Below are 15,581 nucleotides of genomic sequence, written 5' to 3'. Positions count from 1 at the left end.
AGAATCAATGATACAGAGAACACTACAGTTTTCTCAAAAATTCTGAGTTTGCAGGCGTTGTACGTGACTGTACGGACTGATTGGAACCCCACCATCCATTGAGTAGATAGCGTGATGAATTAGTTTTCTTTTGGTGGTGGTTTGAGTTCTTAATTATTCGGAGTAGAGAGAACGCTTCATTTTACTGACTGTGACCCAAAAATTGAGGGTTTGGAGAGGGTTTTGAACCAAAATGGCTTTATCTTGCACTCCAGTCCATTAGAAGACTCTTCCTTTGGAAGGATGTAGGATAAGCCTTTGTATTTTAGTTTTTTTATGTTTTTTTGTAGGGGAGACCTTGCTGTGTGGAGAAATGAACAAATTTAGGTAGGCATCTCTATGTGACTACCTAGGACAAGTTTTAGGACAGTCATAATAATTTGTCTTAGCGATGGATTCTAGGCGTGCAACCTTGGAATTAGAAGTTTCTCACTACCCCCCACATGCCTATTAAGTTGATTTTTCATTTGGTCTACCGGTAAAGGTAGTTTATTTGGAAAATAGGGCTAATTACCCCTATTAGGTCTCTTAGCCTCTAAAGGGAACAAACCTTATATTTGTAGATCTAACCGAACAATTTTGGGGATCAATATATCTTCCAAAAGGGTGTTTGAAATGCTAAGTTTTTTGTAGGGGTGTGTGGAATTTTTTTGAGTTAAGGCCAAAACACCGGTATAAAAAGGCTACTAGCCAAAGGGGTAGGTTTACAAAGGAGGTATAAGGATTTGATGCCCAAGATCAAAACCAGTGCTTGAAAGTGGTCTTAGATGTTATGTGTTAGCCAACTAAAAAATCCCAAGGAGTAGGGATCACCGGGAAGGTACTTTTGAAGAGTTGAAGCCTTTTACTCATCTTGAGTAGGCCCATGACTAGTGTGTGAGTAGTTTCATCCAAGGTGTAGAGTCCTTCCTTGCAGGACCCTTGTGAGTAGTTGAAGGGTCACTAGCCTAACCTTAATTGGGCTTGTTATTAGGAGTTTGGGTAGGCGTCTAGATCACTTTTTTGCATATCAGAGCATTTAGATGGACCCAACCTACAACAAGAAAGACAAGGAGTTGGATAAGCTTCCTATAACCATGAAATATCAATATCAAGGGCAGGTCTATGTTTCAAAGTAGGATGACCAAATCAAATGGGTGATAGATATAGAGGTGGGGCATACTGAGTTAGAAGATATCAAAACACAATTGGACAGACCAAGGCCATAGGCCCCTCTGAGGAGAATTAAGAGATCAGGTCTGGTGGAAGCAACCATTTTCCCGCAATCGGTCCAAGCCCTTGAATTCATTATGACCGTTGCACAATTCTACAATGAAAACACCAGAAAGTGCACAAATGATCAGGGTAGAAGTGTGATTAATTTATCAGCGGATATGCTGGGATTTGTGTTTGGCATCCCTACGAGGGATGAAGTACTCCTGACTACAGAGGAAGAAGCCGCTAGAGTATGGAATAAGAATATTGCTTCAAACAAAAGGCATATGAATGAGAATTTTTTGGAAGAGGAGAGGAAGATAGGGCTAAAGGCCACATACATTTTGAGCACAGATTTCAAGGAGCCACAACAAGACTTAATCATCATGCTAAGCAAGGCCTTTGGCAAGTCAGATTGCCGACACTTCCATCCTTAGATGTTCCATTTTGTGACAACTATACTAATAGGGAAACAATACTTTGATTGGGCCCAAATTATTTTTGACAACATACATAAGCAGATGAAGGAGGTGCATCAAACGAAGAAATTCTTCTTTACCTCCTATATTATCTAGGTAGCTACCCGAGCAGGAAAATTCTCAGGGTTGCAAATAGAGGGCTAGCTAGGCGATGAGGAAGGGCAAAAGAAGGTGTGGGAGTATTACTCACAACTCCCTCTAAGAAATGAAAAGACACATTTAAAAGAATAAATGATGCCTTCGTTTTCCCTATAATCATTAAACTCATAGGTGATACATGTTATAGAATAAGCCCAGAAGCAGTCGAAATCATTAGGGAATGGGCATGTTGGTTCATTCAAAACCAGCACTCTACATATATCAGGGTTAGTGGATTCACAGGGAACCCTATGCTGTTGTTGCGATACTGCAATGATCACATTATATTGTTAGAATATGTTAGGCAGATGCTCCTCCATCAATCACTTTTGTCTTCAAAACACAAGGCGGGTATAGATTTTTCAATTTCTATTGGTTACTTCTCTTGTTCAAGATTCAGGTAGCAAAGACAATAGAGCATGAACTTCAGGATTTAAATCTTAAAGAATTTAATTATGCAAGGGAGTACTATGATCCCTACGAAAAGTTAAAGCAAATAATGCCAAAGGCGTATGAGGGACATAAGTCCAGATTGCAGGATTTTTGGGCCAACCTCCAAGATAGTTTTGAAGTTAGAGAGAAAAGGTATTCTAGGCTCTCAGTTCCATAGGTAAGAGATTTTGAAATAGAGACCAATCTCCCTAAGGAGTTAAGGGATGATGCTGATTTATTAGACCCTACATATAAGGAACAAGAAATCGATAAGAATCCCCTCTCTCCAATCAGATGGTCAGGGCACGAAGAGGTGGACATAGATAGAGTAACTCAAACTGTTATAGATAGAAATAGGCATTGGATAAGTTTGAGGGTTAGACCGAGCGCTTCAAAAGGGAAGAAAAAGGAATCAACTTCAGGTGTTCCCCAGTCAATGGGTTATAAGGAGTATGCCCACTAGACAAGGTCCAACTCTAGAAAGAATACTTCTACGAACCCAGAAGAAGTGGTACAAGATGAAGAAAGTATTGAGGAGCTCCTCAAGCAAGTTAAGGAGGAAATGAGGAAGGCCAAAATTTTGAAGAAGGCCGCTGATTTTGGAATCAGAGAGGGGTTAGGAGCTGTACCATTGACAGAAGTATTCCCTGTTAGGGCAGCAATTGGACAAAGGCCAGGAGAAGGCATTCAGGATGAGGATGAACAAGGGAAAACTGATGAAAATGTACAACCTCCTCCTGATACTACAAATACAACTACTCAACCTCTGCCAACTGCAACCATACAGACTCCAATTTTGACGTCAGCCACTACAATCCCTCTGCCAACTTTACTCAGTGTCTTTGCAGCAACATCAACAACTCTACCTCAAGTAACTACGGTATTGTTTCCTGCTGTAGAAAAAGTAAGCGTTCATAATATTGAATCAGATTCTGATCAAGAGGACGAGCAACCTATGGAACAACAACCACTTGGGGGAGAGAAAGAATGAAATGAGCCTGAAGATTTGCAGGATGAAATATTGGTTTTAACTCCACAGGACCAAGAAAATCTACTGAAAGAAATAGCTGCTAATCAAGGTACAGAGGAAACTGATAAAGGTGGCAAGAAGTTTGAAGAAGAGATCAATGATAAGTTAGGGGAGTTACATAAGCAACAACAATTGAATGTTGATACTACTCTCCAAGCCATCCTGGCTCATCAAATTGCTTCACCCCAAGACCCTAAGCATATAGAAGAAGAGGAGAAAGATCAAGCAGACGAGAAGTCAGATGTGCACGTGGTTATTGCTGACATCATGCCCCACGAAGGTGAAAAAGACGAGGATGTGCCACAATGGTTGAACTTCATCTTTTAGAAGAAAAAGAAAGTGGTGCTACCCAAGGTTACATTTCAACAGGCCACCACTGAAGAACCACGAAGAACAAAGAGAGCAAAGACAGTGCATCACTTATCAAGAACTGGTTCTAGTGAAGTGATTGCTGATATAGCAGTTCCAACACAACCTGAAGGTGAAGACTCCCCCAAATACTAGGTTTCTCAGGTCAAATTGGGTAAGTAGACCAAATGGGGAGAGTTAGATACATTGGAACTGGCTACTAGTGTCATTAGGGGTCAAATAGAAAAGTAGCACACCTCCCATTCAGAAGTCAAGGCACACCTGGAACAATATAAGAAACTGTTAGTAGAGATGGGTAAGCCCGTGGATACATGTGTAGATGATAATTTACCTTCAACCTCATCACTCCCATAGGGAGATATAAAAGCATTGGTTGAGGTAAGGAAGGTGGAAGCCACAACAAAGTCATGGGCATGCACAAATGCCACCAAAATTATATTATTCTTGCAGAACACCATGAAAGAATATAGGGAGGCCATGTAGGTTGGAGGAGCGTTAACTTCTTGTTCTTAGCAGTGGGAGCGGAATATCAACACTTTTGGCAAGCAACTTCGGGTTTTGAATAAAGTTTTGAGTCTTGGAGAAGAAGAAATAATAAGGGAATACCTCTTAGGTGGAGACAGTTGTAAGAATTTGCAATCCTACATACACATTTTGGAGTTGAAGATTGAAATGCTTCAATAGTATGTGAAGGATATAATAGGTTTTCGGTCTCCCCTTCTTAGGGTAGTGGAAAAGTATGTGAATTTTGTAGGATAGTTATTAGGAGTTTTTGGGCTTGGAATAACCAATGCTGGATGTATGGAGGAAGACTAGGTACTCCGCCAGTGGATGCGTATGAGGCACAACATTTTGCGGCTCTGGCTCAGTTTAGTGTTGCATCAATGGACAAGTATACATATTTGATAACCTAGTGTCAACAGGTTACAGAAACAATAGAGGAGCTAGAAAGTGGAAGAAATAATGCAGAGGAGATCTTGAAAAAGTACAAGTTCAGAATCAAACATGTTACTGATCTTCCTGTCGAGGTGATTGCATGTATCATCAGCAATTATAAAACCTATACAAAAAAGTAAAAGATAAACGTGTAGTTGCTAATGATAGCATGACTTTTAAAAGGAGTTTTTGCATGGCCACCCCACTGGGACTCCAATTGCGCCTCGAACTCACGCTTCAGTTTTTAGCAAAATTTTGCATGACTACGAAATCCTGGCTCATGCAACATCGTCTTCGTAGTGCTCCCTTAGTCCCAGTTTTGTAATGTTTAACTGGAGTCCAAGGCAGAGACTTGCATGTTAATTGCGACTCCTTTCTTTTTAGTTCTTAATTTATATTAGGTTTGTATATGGTGAAAATGGATAACAATAATAACAATATTGAAAGGCTAAATGAATTCAACCACAAAACCCTAGCCTAACAACAACAAAGATCCACCATAACATATGAAGATTACCTAAGACAATGCAAATCACATGAAATCACAAAGATTATACCATCACATGTCTAATAGAGTTTTGATCTCCATTCTTCCTATCTCCATTGATCTTGCTTGACATATTTGCTCTCAGATTTTATATGCACAAGAGTTCATCAAAGAACGGAATGTGGTTGCAAGTAGGATCGTAGTGTAGTCAATTGATCAAGTCATTAGGGTTTGATAATGAGGGAAGCATCTCCTTATATAGAAGACACAATAAGAAATGGAGGGATAAGATTGAGAGGTGTAAAAGGAGGTCGGCTATGATTAGAGGGTAGGTAAAAGAAATAATAAAATAATGAAAGGGGTAGGTAATGTATGAATTAAGAGATGAATGACATGTGTCATAGGTAGAAAAGGTTATTGAATTAATTAAATAAATATAGATTTATTTAATTAATAGAAGAAGTGGGATCAATTAAATAAATAAGATATTTATTTAATTTAGGAAAATGATAATTTAAATAAATAAATGTATTTATTTAAATGAGAAATAAGGCTAGAAGAGGATAAATGAATTAATTAAATAAATAAAGATTTATTTAATTAATAGAAGAATTAAGCTTAGATAATTAAATAAATAAAATATTTATTTAATTAGACATGACAATTTTAGGTGTCTACATTTTGCCCCTCTTTGAGACAATGCGGCTTGTCGCGTTGTTTCAAAGAAGATAAGATGAACTGATACAGAGTTGCCCCAGAATGGGAATGATATGCCCCCTCGAGAGATTGGATGAAAATGTCTAAAAAGATTGCAGACAATCTCTCGATAAGAAAGACAAGATAGAATGGATTGACTGGATAACGTGACAAAGTCATGGGATAATGAAGACTAACTCGGGAAATGAAGGCGAGGGCTAGGGTAGGCTATAAGATAGACCACGGGGGAAAATACATCCTCATTGTCATCTACACATTCACAAGAGCATATTGCAGAGCGAAAATAGAGCAGGAGCAGTCAGCAGCGATGGCTTTCACTCACAGATTCGACTGCGTTTGCCGATTTCAGAGGCTAGCAGAGGCAGGAGAGCCGGTAAGTACCACAAAACCTCCTTGTACTTTGATGCATTTATTGTTGTCATTAATGCATGGTAGATAGGGCAATAAATGCACTTAGAATAGGGTCCAAAAAATGTCCAAAAACGTCCAGGCGCGTCTACGTTGGTGCCAGGCGCGTCTGTGTTCGCTAGGCGCGTCTGTGTCAAGAAGGCGCGTCTGTGTTTTTCAGGCACGTCTATGCAGTTTTTGAGCGCGTTTATGTCATGTAAGCGCGTTTGTGTTTGAAAGGTATGAATTTGCATCTTCTAGGTCAAATCGGTAGTTTTGTGATGAACATATGCTGTCGATTGGATAAGTTGCTAAGAGGATACACTCAAGCAGGTCCTCTAGGAAGACTAGGATAGATCAAGGCACTTTGTGATGAACAGTGAGTACCAAGATATAGTACTTTGTGATGAACAGGGAGTACTGAAATATGAGCAGCACTTTGTGATGAACAGGGAGTGCAAATGTGAGTAACACTTTGTGATGAACAGGGAGTGTCACACACGTAGTACTTTGTGATGAATAGTGAGTACCACTAGGATAAATAGCAACACTTTGTGATGAACAGTGAGTGTCACTAGGGTAGATAGCCATATGCATTTAGATAGCGAGTAGCATTTTGTGATAAACAGTGAATGCCACTATAACTGACATGATTGAGTTGTTTGACTGCAGGAGTATTTGCCGATGCTAGAGTCACGGGAGAGATTCCCGTCGACGCAGAGGTTGCGACTTGAGTTGTCGCTCGAGGACAGAGCTGCCATCGAGGAGATGGGTTTGAGACATGTGCTGTATGTGCCTGAGTTTCAGGCAAACATGGGTTTGCTGACTGCGCTGGCTGAGAGATGGCACTCTGAGACGTGCACGTTTCATCTACCGATGGGTGAGATGACAGTCACCCTGGAGGATGTATATAGGATTATGCGGATACCGATTGATGGGGAGCTGATTCCATACGATCAAGATGGAGACAAGGATGCCCTTAGATGAGCGTTCTAGGATCCGGGACTGGAGATGAGGGTGGGACATGTGGCATGGGATACCATGACATGGACATGATTAGCACTACCAACAGTGTTGGCAGGAGTTATCAGTGGGTTCCTTTGTATCAGTTTTGTACCATTTTGTATGATGATGTAGACACCTGCGGGTGATTGTAGCCATATGATTTTGACATCACTGTATCATGACACTTTATATATATATGAGATGATTCATCTTTGCGGCAGCTATATGCATGTGTACCTATGTGATGAGATGTTCTTATGTGATGCTTATGATATGGATGCAAATATGTATATGATGCAATGCAATATATATATTTTTTGTTCTTTTATGTTTTATATGTGTATGCATGATGCAAATTTGAATGTATGAAATGTGGATGAATATGACAATGCAAATGTAAATTGTGCTAATAGGTGTTGTGTGCAGGATGTGATGCAGTTGTGATATCTATATGTATGTATGAAATGCTTATATGTGGTAATGCAGGTGCAATTACATGAAATGCAAATGTTTTTGGTGTGTCATTATACTCAGTCATGTGATAGCAAGCTACACGGACTCGAGAAGGATGATGGAAGTCAATCAAGAAAGGGGGATGAAAGACAGAAGATATGAAAGTGAAAGAGCTTCTTGTGTATTATCATCATTGAGCTTTATTATGACAAAATAGGTTATGATAATCGAGGCATATGTTCGACCCAGAAAGTCATTGTACCTATTTGCATGGAGATAAGACAGTCACAAACAAGGAATGCCCCAGTTCACACTAGACTCACAATGTCCTCATATCCTTAGACAAGTCATAGCATTACTGAGAGACAATCCACAGACAGTAAAAGAAAATAGGTGACGATACCCCATCTTCGTCTTTCTAGTCAAAGACATCTCGGAGATAGAATCTCTAGTTATAGAAATCCCGGAAAAGCTAAAAGACATGTCACCAAAAGATAAAATCAAAAGAAAACCAAAACTCGACACCAACATCCACTGTAGCCCTCAAGTTTAGTGTCTCTTGTCACTTGTATAAGTCTTATTTGATTGTGGTCACAATGTTTACTTTCACAGAAAGGATAGATAGCACTGAACCATAATGTTGTCTGAGTCTGTTGAAAGATTTGATTTGTTGAAGCCCATTGTTGTTGCTGTGTCTCATCTGAAACTGACTGAATCCATGAAACTAATACTTTATTGCAAAGAAGACGTAACTTTATTGCGGATCTGTGATGCAGATGTTGCTTTATTGCGGATTGTGCGCGGATAGACTTGAAGGAAGCTGGAAGAAACTGTACTCCTCAAAACATGTGATGTTCTCAGTTCCACACCCATCACTAGACGTAGGATTTGCCTTAGCCACAGATAGGATCTGATTTATTATGAATGGAAGGGGAGGAAAAGGGAGGTTTATTATGAATGGCGAACCAATCTTAGGTAGATCAATAACAAGCCATGATGGGAATGGGTAAGTTCATTATGGACGAATAGGTTGTGAGTGTGTGCAAAGTGAAATGATGAAAGAGAATCCTGAAGGAGGGAGGAGCAATGTCTCTACGCATGGCGCTGGTGACCCAGTTTTCACCATGGTACTTGCCTAGGGCGCCACCGAAGTGGTTTTCACCGTTGGACGAAATTATTTCTCTTTACTTTTTTTGATTTTTCAATGTTTTTTGTGTCACAAGGCGCCTGTTTGCTAGGTTTTCACCAAGTAACGATTTTTTTGTTTTTAAAAATTTTGTTTGTATTTTTGATTTTTTTGATTTTTTTTTGTATTTTTGAATTAGGATACTCTAAAGAGCTATGTGTAGAACCTGCGAAGGTGCATGCTGTTGATAGGATCCTCCAAATGTTCACTTTCTGTAGTTGAGAGCTGATATGCACCAGATCCATATGCTGCTGTAATAATGTAAGGACCAAGCCAGTTTGGTTCGAACTTGCCCTTCTTCTCTCTGTCTTGTTGATTTTTAGGATTTTCTCTGAGAACTAAGTCACCTACCTCAAATGTGCGAGGCTTGACCTTGTGATTGTAGCTGCGACTCATTCGTTGTTGGTAAGCTTTGAGATGACTATAAGCAGTTTGTCTTCGTTCATCCAATAGTTCCAGCTTTTGTAAGCGAGAGACCCTGTAGTCTTCATCACTGATGATGTTTTGCAAAGAGACCCGTAAAGAGGGTAGCTCGACCTCAATAGGAAAGATGGCTTCAGAACCATAGACTAGTGAATAGGGTGTAGCTCCTGTAGGTGTACAGACACTTGTGCGGTAGGCCCAAAGTGCAGGATTAAGTTGAATATGCCAATTACGACCAGCATCATCGACTGTCTTCTTTAGGATTTTAAGGATTGTTTTATTAGACGCCTTAGCTTGGCCATTACCTTGGGGGTAATATGGTGTGGAGAAACGATGGGAGATATGGAAGCGGTCACAGAGTTCGCGAACATCCTGATTTTTGAAGGGATGCTCGTTATCAGTGATAATGGAAACAGGAATACCGTATCGACAAATGATATAGTTGAGGATGAATGTAGCAATTTGTTTTCCAGTAACTTGTGTGAGGGGCACGACTTCAATCCATTTTGTAAAATACTCTGTGGTAGTGATAATGAATTTATGACCATTGGAAGAAGGAGGGTGAATCTTGCCTATGAGATCGAGTCCCCACTGACAAAAGGGCCAAGGAGACGCAAGTGGTTGAAGTTCTTGTGCTGGCACATGTATGAGATCTCCATGAATTTGACGTTGCTTACATTTCTTAACAAACTGATATGAGTCTTTCTCCATATTGGGCCAGTAATATCCAGTCCTGATGAGTTTCTTGGCCAAGGTAGGACCACTAGCATGTGGACCACATATCCCTTCGTGCACTTCCCGTAACGCAATCTGAGCTTCATCACTTTCTAAACATCTAAGAAGAGTGCCATCTAGACCTCGCAGGTATAGGATATCAGCTAAAATGACATATCAAGAGGATTGGCGAATGAAAGTGCGACGTTGGTTATTTGATAGATCAGGAGGTAAAGTATTGTCTCGTAGGTATGTGAAAATGGAACCATATAACTGGGATTCGAGACCGACAACGCATATCATCTCAGTAGGCATGATCTCATATGAAGGGACCAAAAAGTTATCCACCAAGAACTCATAGCGGGTCTCATTTGGAGGTAGATCGATCAGTGAAGCAATTGTAGCCATGGCATCTGCGACGCGATTCTGCTCTCTTGCTATCTGCTCAAAGTCTATCTTGGTGAAATGTTGTTTTAGCCCATCCACCATTTGTTTATAAGGCATTAACTTTTCATCTTTTGTTTGATAATCACCAGTCGCTTGATGGATAACAAGTTGGGAGTCCCTAAAAACACGAAGTTCCTGGATCTTCCATTGAACTGCAATTCGTAATCCTGTTGTTAATGCCTCATATTCCGCTATATTGTTAGTGCAAGGAAATGATAAGCGGTATGATTTTGGTATAGAATCCCCTTGAGGAGTTATAAAGAGGATGCCAGCTCCTGCCCCATGCTGTGTATATGAGCCGTCAAAGTATAGTTGCCATGGCTTTGCATGTGACATTGTCAAAATGGATTCATCTGGAAATTCTGAACTTAGGGGAACATCATCTATCATGGGAGCATCTGCTAATTGATCTGCAATGGCTTGTCCTTTTATTGCTTTTCTGTCCACATACTCGATGTCGAATTCACTCAGTATCATTACCCATTTGGCCAGTCGCCCAGTAAGTGTTGCCTTATTGAGAAGGTATTTCAATGGATCTATCCTTGCAACTAACTTTGTCTTATGAGTAAGCATGTAATGTTGTAATTTCTGTGAAGCAAAGACCACAGCGAGGCATGCGCGCTGAATTGGTGTGTAGTTTAGCTCATATCCCACCAATGTGTGACTGATATAATATATTGCTTTTTCCTTGCCTTCAACAATTTGTTATGCTAAGAGTGCCCCCCATGCTGTTGGAGTAGCTGAAATGTATAATAACAGTGGTTGATCTAGAACTGGTGGCATCAGAACTGGTGGATTTAGAAGATAATATTTGAGTGTCTGGAAAGCCTGTTGACAGTTGTCATCCCATTTGAATTTGATGTTTTTATGTAGCAGGTGCTGAAAAGGATTACACTTATCTACCAGTTGTGCTATGAATCTTCGGATAGACTGGAGTCTACTTTGTAAGGATCGAAGTTGACTGATATTTCTTGGTGGTTGCATTTCCAAGATAGCTTTGACTTTTGCTGGATCCGCTTCAATTCCTCTTTTGGATACAATGAATCCTAGGAGCTTCCCAGAGGTTACTCCAAAGATACATTTCTTAGGGTTTAATCTTACTTTGTATTTTTCCAACCAATCAAAGGCAACTGAAAGTATGTCCAAATGTGTATTTCTGTCTATTGATTTGACCAAGAGGTCGTCAACATAATCTTCCACAGTTACATGCATGAGATCATGAAAGATAGTAGTCATGGCTCTTTGATATGTAGCACCTGCATTCTTTAACCCGAAAGGCATGACATTCCAGTAGAAAGTTCCCCCATGGACAAGTAAATGATGTTTTGTGTTGATCCTCAAGTGCGATCCTTATCTGATTATAACCAGAGAATCCATCCATTAATGATAGCATTTCATGACCTGCTGTGAGATCAACAATCAAGTCAATGTTTGGTAATGGGAAGTCATCCTTTGGACAAGCTTTGTTGATGTCTCTGAAATCTGTGCAAATTCTGATGCTGTGATCTGGTTTACTGACAGGTACCAAGTTGGAGATCCATTCAGGATAATCAATTGGGCGTATGAATCCGACATCGAGTAATTTCTCAAGTTCTGCTTTGACTAGTAATGCCACTTGTGGATGCATTTTTCTTAATTTCTGTTTTACTGGTTTTGCCCCCGGTTTGACTGTCAGATGATGCATTACCAAATCCGGATCCAATCCAGGCATATCAGCATACGACCAAGTGAAGTTGATTTGTCACTTTTTGAAGAAACTTATGAATTTTGACCTTTTAGACTCTGTCAGTGATTGAGCTAGGAATATGTTGTGTGGAACCTCTTCTGTACCGATGTTTGTTTTGATAGTCTCCTCTACCAACATGGATGATTTTTCCTCCTATGATGCTGGGAGAATGTCGAGCCTTCCATCTTCGGGCGCCTCAGAGAGGTTTTCACCCTCAAATACATCCTTTCTTTTTACTTTTTTGGGGTCAGATAGCGCCACAATGTGGTTTTCGCCATAAGACCCTTGATTTGTTCTTATTTTCACATTTTTGCGACTGGAAGGTCCGACACCCTCACCAAAATATGCCACGCTATTGAGTTCTATGGTGTATCCTTCTTTATGATCTCCAGGGGGAAGATCATCTCGTATGCCTAGATAGTCAATAAAAGCTTCATCATTTTGGAATGTATCCAACTGTGCAGGTCCTTCATGATCCCAGTCAATGAGTTGGTGGTGAACAAGGGGAAGGCCGTTAATGTCTTCGAAGTTAGCGGGGCTAAGAGTGAAGATGTGGTTATATTCGGGTATGTCAAGGTAATCATTGAGGTCATCGATGGCACTCTCCTCATCAGTCTCGTTCATGAGCGAATCCAAATTATCATCACTAGTAGCGCATTCCGGAACAGGTATTCTCATCCTATGTGATTTCAACCTAGAATCTTGAGACAAGGGCTGTGTAGACTCCTCATGGGTTGTTTCTTGACCAACTCTGAATTTGTTATAAAACTCCTCCTCTTCTGTGGGTTCACCTGGCTCTCTGAATGTCTCGGTGAGCTCGTAGTCACTGGAAGACTTGTCGGAACCCCATTCCCATTCATTGGAATCTGTGGAATAGCGATTCTCTTATTGAATTTTGGCAGCTTTGATTTGTAAGGCTTCTTCTGTCCTTTGGGTGTGGACCTTGGAAGTTAAGAAACCAAGTCCTTTCGAGCATTCCTTCTTGAAAGTCAATTCAGGTTGTAAAGGTTCAATGATGCCTTCCTTTTGTAACCCCAGAGGGCTTTTTCCATCATACCCAAATTTTTGTAGAATTTTGAAGCCTTTGCCATATTTCTCACATGGTAGATTGATGTGATCTTGTGTTTCTTCTTCATTGTCTCTGAAAAGCATTTGGTATAAATCTTCCTCTTCTAGCTCACCCCATCTTTGAAAGGTAGTAGGGTCCCATTTGAGTGTCATGATGGAGATTTTCTTGTTAGGATGTGGTCTTCCATATTCTTTTGGGGAGCTCATGACTTGTCTTAAGTACATGGTCTGATTGAAAGTATATTTCCCCATGCCTTTGTCTTGAAACGTGCCTTTAAGCTCACCTTGTTTTGATGTCGAAGTTTTTAATGACTCAGGATCAATGTATGCCAACGAAGGAACAACCTCCCGATTACTAGGAATGATGGTCTCAGTCTTTGATTTCAGGTTATTGCAATATATGAATGGATTAGGATTACCGTTAACTGTTACTTCCACTCTATTATGAGGAAACTTAATGCATTGGTGATATGTGGATGGGATTTCCCTCATTTCATGGATCCAAGGGCGTCCTAACAATATGTTATAAGTGAGATTTAAATCCAGGACTTGACAGACCACATCCTTTGTAACTGGCCCAACTCTGAGAGGTAAGATGACTGTACCCTTGGATGAACGCTCTTCATCATCATATGCCTTAATGGTGATCTTGTTTGTAGAATTCATAGCTTTATCAGAATATCCCAATTGTGTGATAGTGCTTAATGTGCAAATGTTTAGACCTGCTCCTCCATCTATCAGGACTCATTTTATTCGATGTTTGTGTATGAAGGCCTCAATGTGTAATGGTGCATTATGCGGCTGACTTACAGAGGCGTCATCAGCTTTCGTGAAAGTAAGTGAATGTGGAATGGAAAGGTATCCCACCATGGCTTGAAACTGGTCCATGTTTAGATCAGTAGGAATAGCAGTATCTCTCAAGATTTTGTCAAGAATGGCTTTATGTGCGGGAGATATGCGTAATAGCTCAAGGATTGAAATGAGTGCGGGTGTCTTCCCTAGCTGTTCTACAAGGTCATACTCAGGTTTGGTTGATGAGGAGGCAGTGTTCTTGGCTGGAGCACCTTGCAAAGTGATTTTACCTTGGCGGGTTGTAACATGACATTCAGAGGTAGGTTCGGAAGATGATCCAATGCCTTTTAGGACAATCTTGGGTCTCTGAGTAGGATTCTCAGGGTTTTTGTCCTTGATGATAATAGTAGAGACAAAATTGTCCATCGAGATGTGATTGATAGTTGAATCATAGTTATAGGATGCTTTGGTATAGTTGGTTTGATCCTCTGTGGCTTTAGCTTTTCCTTTGTCATGTTTTGGGAATGGTTCCTTAAACATCTCAGGTTCTTGATTAGATGAATGTCCCTCAATCTTAATGTCACCTCTATCAATGAGATCTTGTATGATGTTCTTTAGTCGATGACAATTTCCTGTTTTATGACCCTTGCTCTTATGAAATTCACAATACTCATCATCATTCCACCAATTTGGTTTAACCTTTGGTTCATATGGCGGAAAATCTGGAATAGTGATTACCTTGTTTGCCACAAGCTTCTTGAAAACTGACTCAAGTGGTTCTCCCAATGGAGTGTACTTCCTTCATGATCTGGAAGTTGTTTGAGTATTCACTTGATTGTTTGTAGAACTTGATCCTGAAAAGATGACTTTGGGTCGCACTGTGTTGGCATCGACAACACCATCATTGACCGTGTTCTTGTTTTTATTCCAAAATCTTGGCTTGTCTTTTCCTTTAAAGTCATCTTTGTTTTCCTTGAATATCTTAATGACTCCTTGTTCAATTAGGACCTTTTTTGTCGCTAAGACTTTTTCAATAACGTCTTTGAAGGTGGACAAACAAGCTTTTCTTAGATCATAGCCAATGTCTTTGTTAACATTTTGGGTGAACATTTCTACCATTTGTTTTTGTGGAATTTCACAAGAGCATCTGCTGGCTAGATTTCTCCATCTTTGTAAAAATGATGCAAAAGATTCTCCCTCTTTTTGCTTAGTATTGCACAAAGTAGTGACTGATATGTCTGTCTCTATGTTGTAGGAGAAATGTTGAATAAATGCCTCTGCTAAGTCACCCCATGACTTAATTCCAGGTGGAAGTTGGGAGAACCATTCCATAGCTTGATCACCTAAGCTTTGTGGGAATAATCTCATCAAATATGTCTCTTCTGCTGCTACATCAATGCAAGCTGTGAAAAATTGTCTTATGTGTGCCTTAGGATCCCCTTTTCCTCTATACTTATCAAATTTAGGCATCACAAAATGTGCAGGAAATGGAGGCATTGGAATGCTCTTGTCAAATGGATAAGGACATATGTCTCTCATTGTGTATGTTGGCTTCAGTG

This window comes from Cryptomeria japonica, chromosome 7 (genome assembly GCF_030272615.1).
Source record: "Cryptomeria japonica chromosome 7, Sugi_1.0, whole genome shotgun sequence".
Classification (NCBI taxonomy): domain Eukaryota; kingdom Viridiplantae; phylum Streptophyta; class Pinopsida; order Cupressales; family Cupressaceae; genus Cryptomeria; species Cryptomeria japonica.
The sequence above is the reverse complement of the archived record's forward strand: the minus strand, read 5'-3'. Positions refer to the sequence as shown.